We start from the raw sequence: 12,442 nt of genomic DNA, 5'->3' as shown, positions 1-12,442 counted from the left end.
GCTCCAGTTTCCTCCCACAGTCCAAAGATAGCAGATTAAGTGGATGGACCATGGTCAATTGTCTAGGTAGAGTACTCTTTTGGAGGGTCAGTGCAGACTTTATAGGCCAAATAGCCTCCTTCACTGCAGGAATTTTATGGAATTTCTTTTTTAAAGTTTTAAACTTCCAAGTTTGCCAGGGTCAGCACTTCAGTCACTAATGCCACCTGCCATCCCCATTTCTTCTTGCCTTGACACCCTTGACTTCTCTTCCCCATACATACATCCATGGCACCCTTATAATCTCACACTCCCCACTGGCTCCTCCTACCCCCTCCCCAACCAGCTCCACTCTGGCTTTCTTGCTGCTCAATCATGCTGATGTCAGAAATAGAATTTGCCCATCCCAAGTGCTGTTTCCAACATTAGCTGGACAGAGTTTGAGACAGGGGGAATCGTTAAAACACTTTTAATCAGCAACCATCTGTTTAATTTACGGATGCGATCATAAGCATTTGGTGAGCAGAATCTCAATTTACTCATGATTATCAACCATAACATTTTTGCATGGAATAATTCATGCAAGTTGAAGGTAAATGGACAACATTTTCAAACTATAAATGGTTCTGCCACTTTAAGAATAAGAGTGGTAGGATCATCACGATGGGAGCCCATTCGGGTGCTCTAACCTCTGGATTTCACTAAGTTAGCTAGTCCAAAGTTACTGTTGTTTGCCATGAGCGAGGAAGGAAAATCTGGAAGAGAAGACAAGTAGCTGTTACTGTGAGTGTTGGTTTCTGCTTACGAGAAAGAATACACAATCTGGCAGTTAGGGGCTGGTTTAGCACAATCGACTAAACAGCTGGCTTGTAAAGCAGAACAAGGCCAGCAGCGCGGGTTCAATTCCCGTACGGGCCTCCCCGAACAGGCGCCGCAATGTGGTGACTAGCAGCTTTTCACAGTAACTTCATTGAAGCCTACTTGTGACAAGCGATTATTATTAGTAGTAGTAGGGAGTTTCATGTAATTGTAGTTCTTAATAATTGCTGGAACGGTTATTGAAAGACATTAAATCTACCATGTTAACTTTCAACAAAAGGTCATTAGTCTTGCAACAAAATCTTCTGGCTCTGTGGTTTCAGATGAGCATTGACACAAGTGGTCGGCACAACGATCACAAAACAGTGCAAAAGTTGTGAATTTGATGCACAGCGCAACTCTTGTAAGTAATGCTGGGTAAGTACTGCCTAACTAAAACAGTAACTTTGTAGTTTAACCGTCTGAATTTAAGCGCGGCACAGTGGTTAGCACTGCTGCCTACGGCACTGAGGACCCGGCTCTGGGTCACTGTCCATGTGGAGCTTGCACATTCTCCCCGTGTCTGCGTGGGTTTCACCCCCACAACACACAGATGTGCAGGGTAGGTGGATTGGCCACGCTAAATTGCCCCTTAATTGGAAAAAAATAATTGGGCACTCTAAATTTATTTTTAGAAAACCTTCTGACTTTAACTTGGAATTTTAAAAACTGTAAAAGAGTTGCAAATTAGCATATCACATGAACGGCCTATCAACGACAATTTAACAGTTGTAAGTGGTTATGTAAAAAGCTAATTCCTGAGAGCTGAATGAGCACTTGAACAGGTATGACTCAAAAAGTGCATAAACCGAGCGAATATCTGCACAGGCACAGAGTGGTTAGCATTGTGTGCATTGTGAACGGAATGCAAAAGATGCAATTTAATGCTGAGGGGGGAGGACGTGCTGCTTTTTGGCTCCAATGCTTGTGGGCTCATGTGAGCTCGAGGTGGGTTTTTTAAATATTTTGTTGCATAATACAACTTAGTGTGCAGAAAATCAAAACTATTAAATGATCCACATTTCCAAAACTGGATCGCGATCCCACATTAGTTTGGGCTTACGAGATCAGAGAGATCAATGATAGCCATGGATCTCGGACTGAGTTTTAAAAAAATATATACTTTTTATTTAAAAAATTGCAGAACACAACCATTCAGCTCTTGAGCAAGTAGTACAATCAGTTTGTTTTTGTTTTAAGTGTTAACCCCACCCACACTTATCCTAAAAACGAACAGGTCCTTAAAGATGGCAGTGAATTGCCTCCACCTGGAATGGGGACCCTTCTGATCGCCTGATGGCAAATTAGATTTTTCCTAGCCTCAGGAATTTCGTCAGAGCTGCCAGCCAGTCAGAGGCCCGAGGCAGTGCTGCCGATTTCCATCCAAGTAGGAATTGTTGCCGGGCTGTCAGGTGAAGGCCAAGACGTCGTCCCCCTTCCCCTCGAAGAGCTCAGGCCAGTCCGACATCCTGAAGATCGCCACCAATGGCAATGGCTCCGCCTTGACCCCCATGACCTCTGACATGACTGTAATGAACATGGTCCAGAATCCAGGACGAGGACAATAAGGACACCAAATGAAGTGACACCAAGCTAATGGCTAGTTAACCCACATCCTTTTAAGGGTCCACAGTGCCTCAAACAACAAAGAACAAAGAAATGTACAGCACAGGAACAGGCCCTTCGGCCCTCCAAGCCCGTGCCGACCATACTGCCCGACTAAACTACAATCTTCTACACTTCCTGGGTCCGTATCCCTCTATTCCCATCCTATTCATGTATTTGTCAAGATGCCCCTTAAATGTCACTATCGTCCCTGCTTCCACCACCACCTCCGGTAGCGAGTTCCAGGCACCCACTACGCTCTGCGTAAAAAAACTTGCCTTGTACATCTACTCTAAACCTCGCCCCTCTCACCTTAAACCTATGCCCCCTAGTAATTGACCCCTCTACCCTGGGGAAAAGCCTCTGACTATCCACTCTGTCTATGCCCCTCATAATTTTGTAGACCTCTATCAGGTCTCCCCTCAACCTCCTTCGTTCCAGTGAGAACAAACCGAGTTTATTCAACCGCTCCTCATAGCTAATGCCCTCCATACCAGGCAATATTCTGGTAAATCTCTTCTGCACCCTCTCTAAAGCCTCCACATCCTTCTGGTAGTGTGGCGACCAGAATTGAACACTATACTCCAAGTGTGGCCTAACTAAGGTTCTATACAGCTGCAACATGACTTGCCAATTCTTATACTCAATGTGCCGGCCAATGAAGACAAGCATGCCGTATGCCTTCTTGACTACCTTCTCCACCTGTGTTGCCCCTTTCAATGACCTGTGTACCTGTACTCCCAGATCTCTTAGACTTTCAATACTCTTGAGGGTTCTACCATTCACTGTATATTCCCTGCCTGCATTAGACCTTCCAAAATGCATTACCTCACATTTGTCCGGATTAAACTCCATCTGCCATCTCTCTGCCCAAGTCTCCAAACAAATTAAATCCTGCTGTATCCTCCGACAGTCCTCATCGCTATCCGCAATTCCACCAACCTTTGTGTCGTCTGCAAACTTACTAATCAGACCAGTTACATTTTCCTCAATCATTTATATATAGTACAAAGAGCAAAGGTCCCAGCACTGATCCCTGTGGAACACCACTGGTCACAGCCCTCCAATGAGAAAAGCATCCTTCCATTGCTACTCTCTGCCTTCTATGGCCTAGCCAGTTCTGTATCCACCTTGCCAGCTCACCCCCGATCCCGTGTGACTTCACCTTTTGTACTAGTCTACCATGAGGGACCTTGTCAAAGGCCTTACTGAAGTCCATATAGACAACATCCACTGCCCTACCTGCATCAATCATCTTAGTGACCTCCTCGAAAAACTCTATCAAGTTAGTGAGACACGACCTCCCCTTCACAAAACCGTGCTGCCTCTCACTAATACGTCCATTTGCTTCCAAATGGGAGTAGATCCTGTCTCGAAGAATTCTCTCCAGTAGTTTCCCTACCACTGAAGTAAGGCTCACCGGCCTGTAGTTCCCGGGATTATCCTTGCTACCCTTCTCAAACAGAGGAACAACATTGGCTATTCTCCAGTCCTCCGGGACATCCCCTGAAGACAGCGAGGATCCAAAGATTTCTGTCAAGGCCTCAGCAATTTCCTCTCCAGCCTCCTTCAGTATTCTGGGGTAGATCCCATCAGGCCCTGGGGACTTATCTACCTTAATATTTTTTAAGACACCCAACACCTCGTCTTTTTGGATCTCAATGTGACCCATACACCCTTCTCCAGACTCAATATCTACCAATTTCTTCTCTTTGGTGAAAACTGATGCAAAGTATTCATTTAGTACCTCGCCCATTTCATCTGGCTCCACACATAGATTCCCTTGCCTATCCTTCAGTGGGCCAACCCTTTCCCTGGCTACCCTCTTGCTTTTTATGTACGTGTAAAAAGCCTTGGAATTTTCCTTAACCCTATTTGCCAATGACTTTTCGTGACCCCTTCTAGCCCTCCTGACTCCTTGCTTAAGTTCCTTCCTACTTTCCTTATATTCCACGCAGGCTTCGTCTGTTCCCAGCCTTTTAGCCCTGACAAATGCCTCCTTTTTCTTTTTGACGAGGCCTACAATATCTCTCGTCATCCAAGGTTCCCGAAAATTGCCGTATTTATCCTTCTTCCTCACAGGAACACGCCGGTCCTGAATTCCTTTCAACTGCCACTTGAAAGCCTCCCACATGTCAGATGTTGATTTGCCCTCAAACACCCGCCCCCAATCTATGTTCTTCAGTTCCCGCCTAATATTGTTATAATTAGCCTTCCCCCAATTTAGCACATTCATCCTAGGACCACTCTTATCCTTGTCCACCAGTACTTTAAAACTTACTGAATTGTGGTCACTGTTACCGAAATGCTCCCCTACTGAAACATCTACCACCTGGCCGGGCTCATTCCCCAATACCAGGTCCAGTACCGCCCCTTCCCTAGTTGGACTGTCTACATATTGTTTTAAGAAGCCCTCCTGGATGCTCCTTACAAACTCTGCCCTGTCTAAGCCCCTGGCACTAAGTGAGTCCCAGTCAATATTGGGGAAGTTGAAGTCTCCCATCACCACAACCCTGTTGTTTTTATTCTTTTCCAAAATCTGTCTACCTATCTGCTCCTCTATCTCCCGCTGGCTGTTGGGAGGCCTGTAGTAAACCCCCAACATTGTGACTGCACCCTTCTTATTCCTGATCTCTACTCATATAGCCTCACTGCCCTCTGAGGTGTGCTCTCGCAGTACAGCTGTGATGTTCTCCCGAACCAGTAGTGCAACTCCGCCTTCCCTTTTACATCCCCCTCTATCCCGCCTGAAACATCTAAATCCTGGAACGTTTAGCTGCCAATCCTGCCCTTCCCTCAACCAGGTCTCTGTAATGGCAACAACATCATAGTTCCAAGTAGTAATCCAAGCTCTAAGTTCATCTGCCTTACTCGTAATACTTCTTGCATTAAAACATATGCACTTCAGGCCACCAGACCCGCTGTGTTCAGCAACTTCTCCCTGTCTGCTCTGCCTCAGAGCCACACTGTCCCTATTCCCTAGTTCTCCCTCAATGCTCTCACCTTCTGACCTATTGCTCCCGTGCCCACCCCCCTGCCATACTAGTTTAAACCCTCCCGTGTGACACTAGCAAACCTCGCGGCCAGGATATTTATGCCTCTCCGGTTCAGATGCAACCCGTCCTTCTTATACAGGTCACACCTGCCCCGGAAGAGCACCCAGTGGTCCAGATAATGGAAACCCTCCCTCCTACACCAGCTGTTTAGCCACGTGTTTAGCTGCTCTATCTTCCTATTTCTAGCCTCACTGGCACGTGGCACAGGGAGTTATCCCGAGATCACAACCCTCGAGGTCCTGTCTTTTAACTTTCTGCCTAGCTCCCTGAACTCCTGCTGCAGGACCTCATGCCCCTTCCTGCCTATGTCGTTAGTACCAATATGTACAACGACCTCTGCCTGTTTGCCCTCCCCCTTCAGGATGCCCTCTACCCTGGACCCTGGCACCAGGGAGGCAACATACCATCCTGGAGTCTCTTTCATGTCCACAGAAGCGCCTATCTGTGCCCCTGACTGTAGAGTCCCCTATTACTATTACTCTTCTGCGCTTTGACCCTCCCTTCTGAACATCAGAGCCAGCCGTGGTGCCACTGCTCTGGCTGCTGCTGTTTTCCCCTGATAGGCTATCCCCCCCGACAGTATCCAAAGGGGTATACCTGTTCGAGAGGGGGACAACCACAGGGGATTCCTGCACTGACTGCCTGCCCTTTCTGGTGGTCACCCATTTCTCTGCCTGCACCTTGGGTGTGACCACATTTACATAACTGCGATCTATGACGCTTTCCGCCACCTGCATGCTCCTAAGTGCATCCAATTGCTGCTCCAACCGAACCATGCGGTCTGTGAGGAGCTCCAGTTGGGTGCACATTCTGCAGATGAAGCCATCAGGGACGCTGGAAGCCTCCCGGACCTGCCACATCTCACAGTCAGAGCACAGCACCCCTCTAACTGACATTGCGTCAATTAATTAAAATTGAAATTGAAATTTAAATTTATTTTATTTATTTATTTTTTGAATATTTTTTTTTTTTAATTTCAAAGTTAAAGCCTCTTTGAGGTAAAGGAAGCAAACGGCAAAGGAGATTATAAAACCAGCAAACAATTCCACATTGGGATGAACAACATAGGCAAGACTAGGAAAAAGGACCTATTTGGGGATTATCAGGAACTAGGAACAAAATTAAAGAACAGGACTTGAAGGGTTATAATCTCTGGATGACTACCCGAGCCACGTGCAAATTGGCGTAGGAATGAGAAAATTAGGCAAGTAAACACGTGGCTAAAGGAGTGGTGGGGGAAAGAAGGGTTCCATTTCATGGGGCACTGGCACCAGTTGGGTCGGGAGGGATCTGTACCATTGGGATGGTCTTCACTTGAACCAGAATGTGTGAAAATTGTAGTGCACAAGAAAATCCTGCAAGGGAAAGACAAATCAGTAGGATATATTTAAAAACCTTCCACCTAAATTTAGTATTTGGAATAAGATCAATGAGTTGACGGCACAAATAGAGATGAATGGGTATGATTTGGGGGGGATCACTGAATCATGGTTCCAGGAGGACTGGAACTGGGAGTTAAATGTCCACGGGTACTAAATATTCCCAAAGGATAGACAGAGTAGAACAGGAGGTGGAGTTGCTTTTTTGGTTAAAGATGACATCAAGGCTATATTGAGAAATGATATTGGCGTTAAGGGCTAAGATGTTGCATCAATATGGGTGTAAATAAAAAGCAAGGGGAAAAACTCTTTGGTCGGAGTAATTTACAGGCCCCCAAGCAATACTTCCAAAGTGGGGCATATTATAAACCAAGAAATAACGAGGGCTTGTGAGAAGGGCACAATGGTAATCATGGGTGATTTTAACATGCAATATTGACTGGATTAATCAAATTGGCAAGGATAGCCTCGAGAGATTTCATTCAGTGTTTGACGGATTGTTTCTTAGATCAATATGTTATGGAGCCAATCAGGAAGCAGGCTATTTTAGATTTAGTATTATGTAACAAAGAAGGATTGATAAATAGTCTTGTCGTTAAGGATCTTCTTGAAAGGAGTGATCACAGCATGTTAGAATTTCAAATTCAGATTGAACGAGAGAGGACAGAATGCCATACTAGGGTTTTAGCGTTGGGCAGCGGTAATTATACAGGCTGGGCACAAATAATTAAGGGTAGGACAGTTGTGGAACAATGGCGGATGTTCAGGTAGATCTTAAACACCTTTCAATTAAAATATCTTCCTGAGGGGAGGAGGAATTGTAAAAGGGAGAAAAACATTCCATGGCTAAACAAAGAGGACATAAAGGCAACAACTAAGACACACCATACTGCAAAAGCTAGTGGTAAACTGGAGGATTGGGAGAACTTTAGGGGTCAACAAAAAGCTACTAAAATTAGAATCTAAAAAGCTAAGATGAACTACGAAAGGAAACTAGCAGAAAACATGAACACTGATACCAAGAGCTTCTGTAAGTATTTCAAGAGGAAGAGAATAGCTAAAGTAAATGTTGGTCCTTTACAGGATGGTACTATGAGGTAATAATGGGGAGCACAAATGGTGGAGGCACTGATCCAATATTTTGCCTCTATTCTCACGGTAGAAGATAATAAGTTTCCAAGAACTGCAGTTAATGCAGAGGAATTTAGCATAATAATCATCACTAGGGAGAAGGTATTGAATAAACTAATGGGACTAAAGGCAGATAAGTCTCTGAGACCTGATGACTGCACCCTAGGGTATTAAAAGAAGGCAGCAGAGATAGTGGATGCATTGGTTATATTTCAAAATTCCCTGGATTCTGGAAAGGTCCCGGTGTATTAGAAATGTGCTGATGTCTCTCCTATTCAAAAAGGAGGCCAAAAGCAGGAAACTATAGATCGGTTAGCTTGACCTCTGTGATGGGGAAGGTGCTGAAATCAATCATTAAGGAGGAGATGACTGAACATTTGGAAAGACAAAGCTCAATCCACTACTGTCAGCAAAGTTTTATGAAGGGTAAATCATGCTTGACAAAATTGCTAGAGTTCTTTGAGAACATAACCAGCAAGGTGGATAATGGGGAACCTGTCGATATGGTATATCTGGACTTCAGATGGCGTTTGACAAGGTGCTGCATAAAAGACTGATCCAGAAGGTGAGATTGCAGGGGATTGGGGGTAGAACACTGGATTGGGTTGAGGATTGGCTGACTGACAGAAAGCAGAAGGTGGAGATAAATGGGCCCTTCTCTGGCTGGCGAAGTGCAACTAACTGGGTGCCACGGGGGTCAGTCGTCGGACCTCAACTGTTTGCAATCTATATAAATGATCTGCAAATAGGGACAGAGTGTAACATAGCAAAAGTTGCGGATGATACTAAATTAGGTGGGAAATCAGGCAGTGAAGAGGAGGTACAGGTTTTACAGATGGATATAGATAGGCAAGGAGATTGGACCAAAATTTGGCAGATGGAGCTTAATGTGGATAAGTGGGAGATTATCCATCTTGGCCGACAAAATAGTCAGGCAAATTATTATCTAAATGGAAAATAGATTCAAAATAGATCTGGGCGTTTTTGTTCATGAATCACAAAGTCTGTATGCAGGTACAAAATGTAATAAGAAAGGCAAATGGAATGTTAATGTTTATTCATAGAATTCCTACACTGCAGAAGGGAGCCATTCGGCCCATCGAGTCAACACCGGCCCTTGCTCCAATACATCAGACTGTAAACTGTACCTAGGCTCAATCCCCCATTCCTAACCCCATAACGTTTTGGGCAATTTAGCATAGCCAATGCACCTAACCTGCACATCTTTGGACTGTGATAGGAAACCAGAGCACCTGGAGGGAACCCATGCAGACACGGGGAGAATGTGTAAACTCCACATAGTCACCCAAAGTCAGACTCGAACTGGGACTCTGGCGCTGTGAGGCAACAGTGCTAACCACTGTGCCACCCTTTATTCCAAAAGGAACTTGAGTATAAAAGTAGAGAAGTATTGTTGCAATTGTAGAGGGTGTTGGTGTAGAGGGAGTTTTGGTCTCCTTATTTGAGGAAGGATGTGGTGGCATTGGAAGCAGTTCAGAGGAGGTTCACCAGATTGATTCTGGGGGTGAAAGGGATTGACGTATGAGGACAGATCAAGTAGTTTGGGCTTATACTCATTGGAGTTTAGAAGGATGAGAGGGGATCTGATTGAGGTATATGAAATGCTAAAAGGGATTGATAAAATAAATGTAGACCAAATGTTGCCCCTCTTGGGGCAATCTGGAACAAGAGGTCATGGATATAGTTTGAGAGGCGGTAGATTTAAAATTGAGATGAGGAGGCATTACTTCTCGCAGAGGGTGATGAATGTGTGGAACTCAGTGCCCCATAGTGTGGTGGAATCTTAATCATTAAAGGTTTCAAGAGGAAGATAGAAAATGAGTTAAAGGATATGGGGAACAGGTAGGGAGGTGGATTTGAGACCAGGAAGAGATCAACCATGATCAGATTGAATGGCAGAGCAGCCTCGAAGGGCTAAATTGCCTACTTCTGCTCCTAAATCTTATGTTCACAGTTTACAATGCTTACAAGTTTTGTGTCAACTGCAAACTTTGAAATTGCATCCTGACGCCAAGATCCAGATCATCAATATATATCAGGAAAAGTAAGAATCCCAACCAACCCCTGGGGAACATCACTACAAACATTCCTCCAGCCTGAAAAATATCCATTGATCTCTGCTTCCTATTTTACAGCCGATTTTATATCCATATTCCTACTATCCCTTTTACTCCTGAACTATAGCTTTTCTCACAAGCCTGTTATGTGGCGCTGTATCGAATGCCGCCTGAAAGTCTATGTCCACCACATTAACAACATTACCTTCATCGACCCTTCAAAAAACTCCAAGTTAGTTAAACACAATTTCCCCTTTGGAAAAAAGCAAATTACTGTGGATACTGGAATCTGAAACAAAAACACAAAACACCGGACAAACTCAGCAGATTTGTGGATAGAGAAGGAAACTAATGTTTTGATTCTGGATGAAAGTTAGAGAGAACTGTAAATAGGATCAGATTTATAGTGTTGGGGAGGGAGTGGAGCAGTGGGGTGGGACAGAGGGCCAGCGATGGTTGGAGATTTACAAAGATATTGTGGCCAGAAAGACGAGGAGTCTAAATGGTAGTGATCAAGGCTAAGAAGGGTGCTGATAGTGGCACATTAAGTAATTAGAATATGTTAATACCAGGCCAAAGGTGAGAAATGTGTCAAAGAACAATTAGGAACAGGAAACAGATGGGGTTGGATTCTCCGGTCGCTGATGCCGGAATCGCGTTCGGTGATCGGCCAGAGAATCACAGTTCCCGACCAAATCGGGGGCGGCACCGCTTTCGCGATGCTCCGCCCCCTCCAAAGCGGTGTACTCGGTGAGTTTGGCGCGCCACATATCGACGGCCTCAGGACATTGCCTGAAATGGGGGTGATAGAAAGGTGGACCATGGTATCCCAGAGGGAAAGGTCCCTGTGGAATGCTGACAGGGAGAGTGAAGGGGGAGATGTGTTTAGTGGTGACATCATGGCGGAATTGGTGGATAATGATTCTTTGATTGCAGAGGCTGGTGGGGTGAAAAGTGAGGACAAGTGCAGTACTGGTTCTGGGAGGGAGGAGAGGGATGGTGCAAAGGAACAGGAGATGAACTGGACACTGTTGAGAGCCCTGTCAACACAGTGGGTTAGAAACCATGATTAAGGAAGAATGAAGACATGTCAGCAGCACCGTTTAGGAAAGTGGAACCATCAGAACAGATGCGATGGAGGTGAAGGAACTGGGGAAATGGAATGGAGCCCTTACAGGATGTTGGATGTGAAGAGCTATAGTCAATGTAGCTGTGCAAGTTAGTGGGTTTGTAATAGATATTAGTGGACAGTCTATCCACAGAACATAAGAACTAGGAACAGGAGTAGGCCATCTGGCCCCTTGAGCCTGCTCCGCCATTCAATGAGATCATGGCTGATCTTTGTGGACTCAGCTCCACTCTCCAGCCCAGACACCATATCCCCGAATCCCATTATTCTTTAGAAAGGTATCGATCTTTTTCTTAAAAACGTTTAAAGAAGGTGCCTCAACTGCTTCACTGGGCAAGGAATTCCAGAGATTCACAACCCTTTGGGTGAAGAAGTTCCTCCTAAACTCGGTCCTAAATCTACTTCCCCTTATTTTGAGGCTATGCCCCCTAGTTCTGCTTTCCCCGACCAGTGGAAACAACCTGCCCGCATCTATCCTATCTATTCCCTTCATAATTTTTTATGTTTCAATGAGATCCCCCGCATCCTTCTAAACTCCAATGAGTACAGTCCCAGTCTACTCAACCTCTCGTCATAATCTAATCCCCTCAACTCTGGGATCAACCTCTCCTCTGCACTCCCTCCAGTGCCAATATGTCCTTTCTCAGGTAAGGAGACCAAAACTGAACACAATACTCCAGATGCGGCCTCACTAACACCCTATACAATTGCAGCATAACCTCCCTAGTCTTGAACTCCATCCCTCTAGCAATGAAAGACAAAACTCGATTAGCCTTCTTAATCACCTGTTGCACCTGCACACCAACGTTTTGCGACTCGTGCACCAGCACACCCAGGTCCCTCTGCACAGCAGCACGTTTTAACATCTTACCGTTTAAATAATAATCCATTCTGCTGTTATTCCTCCCAAAATGGATAGCCTCACACTTGGCAACATTGAATTCCATCTGCCAGACCCTAGCCCATTCACCTAACCTATCCAAATCCTTCTGCAGACTTCCGGTATCCTCTGCACTTTTTGCTTTATCACTCATCTTAGTGTCGTCTGCAAACTTTGACACATTGCACTTGGTCCCCAACTCCAAATCGTCTATGTAAATTGTGAACAACTGCGGGCCCAACACTGATCCTTGAGGGACCCCACTAGTTACAGGTTGCCAACCAGAGAAACACCCATTTATCCCCACTCTCTGCTTTCTGTTAGTTAACCAATCCTCTACCACAATC

The sequence above is a fragment of the Scyliorhinus torazame genome, chromosome 1 (genome assembly GCF_047496885.1).
Source record: "Scyliorhinus torazame isolate Kashiwa2021f chromosome 1, sScyTor2.1, whole genome shotgun sequence".
Lineage (NCBI taxonomy): Eukaryota > Metazoa > Chordata > Chondrichthyes > Carcharhiniformes > Scyliorhinidae > Scyliorhinus > Scyliorhinus torazame.
The sequence above is the reverse complement of the archived record's forward strand: the minus strand, read 5'-3'. Positions refer to the sequence as shown.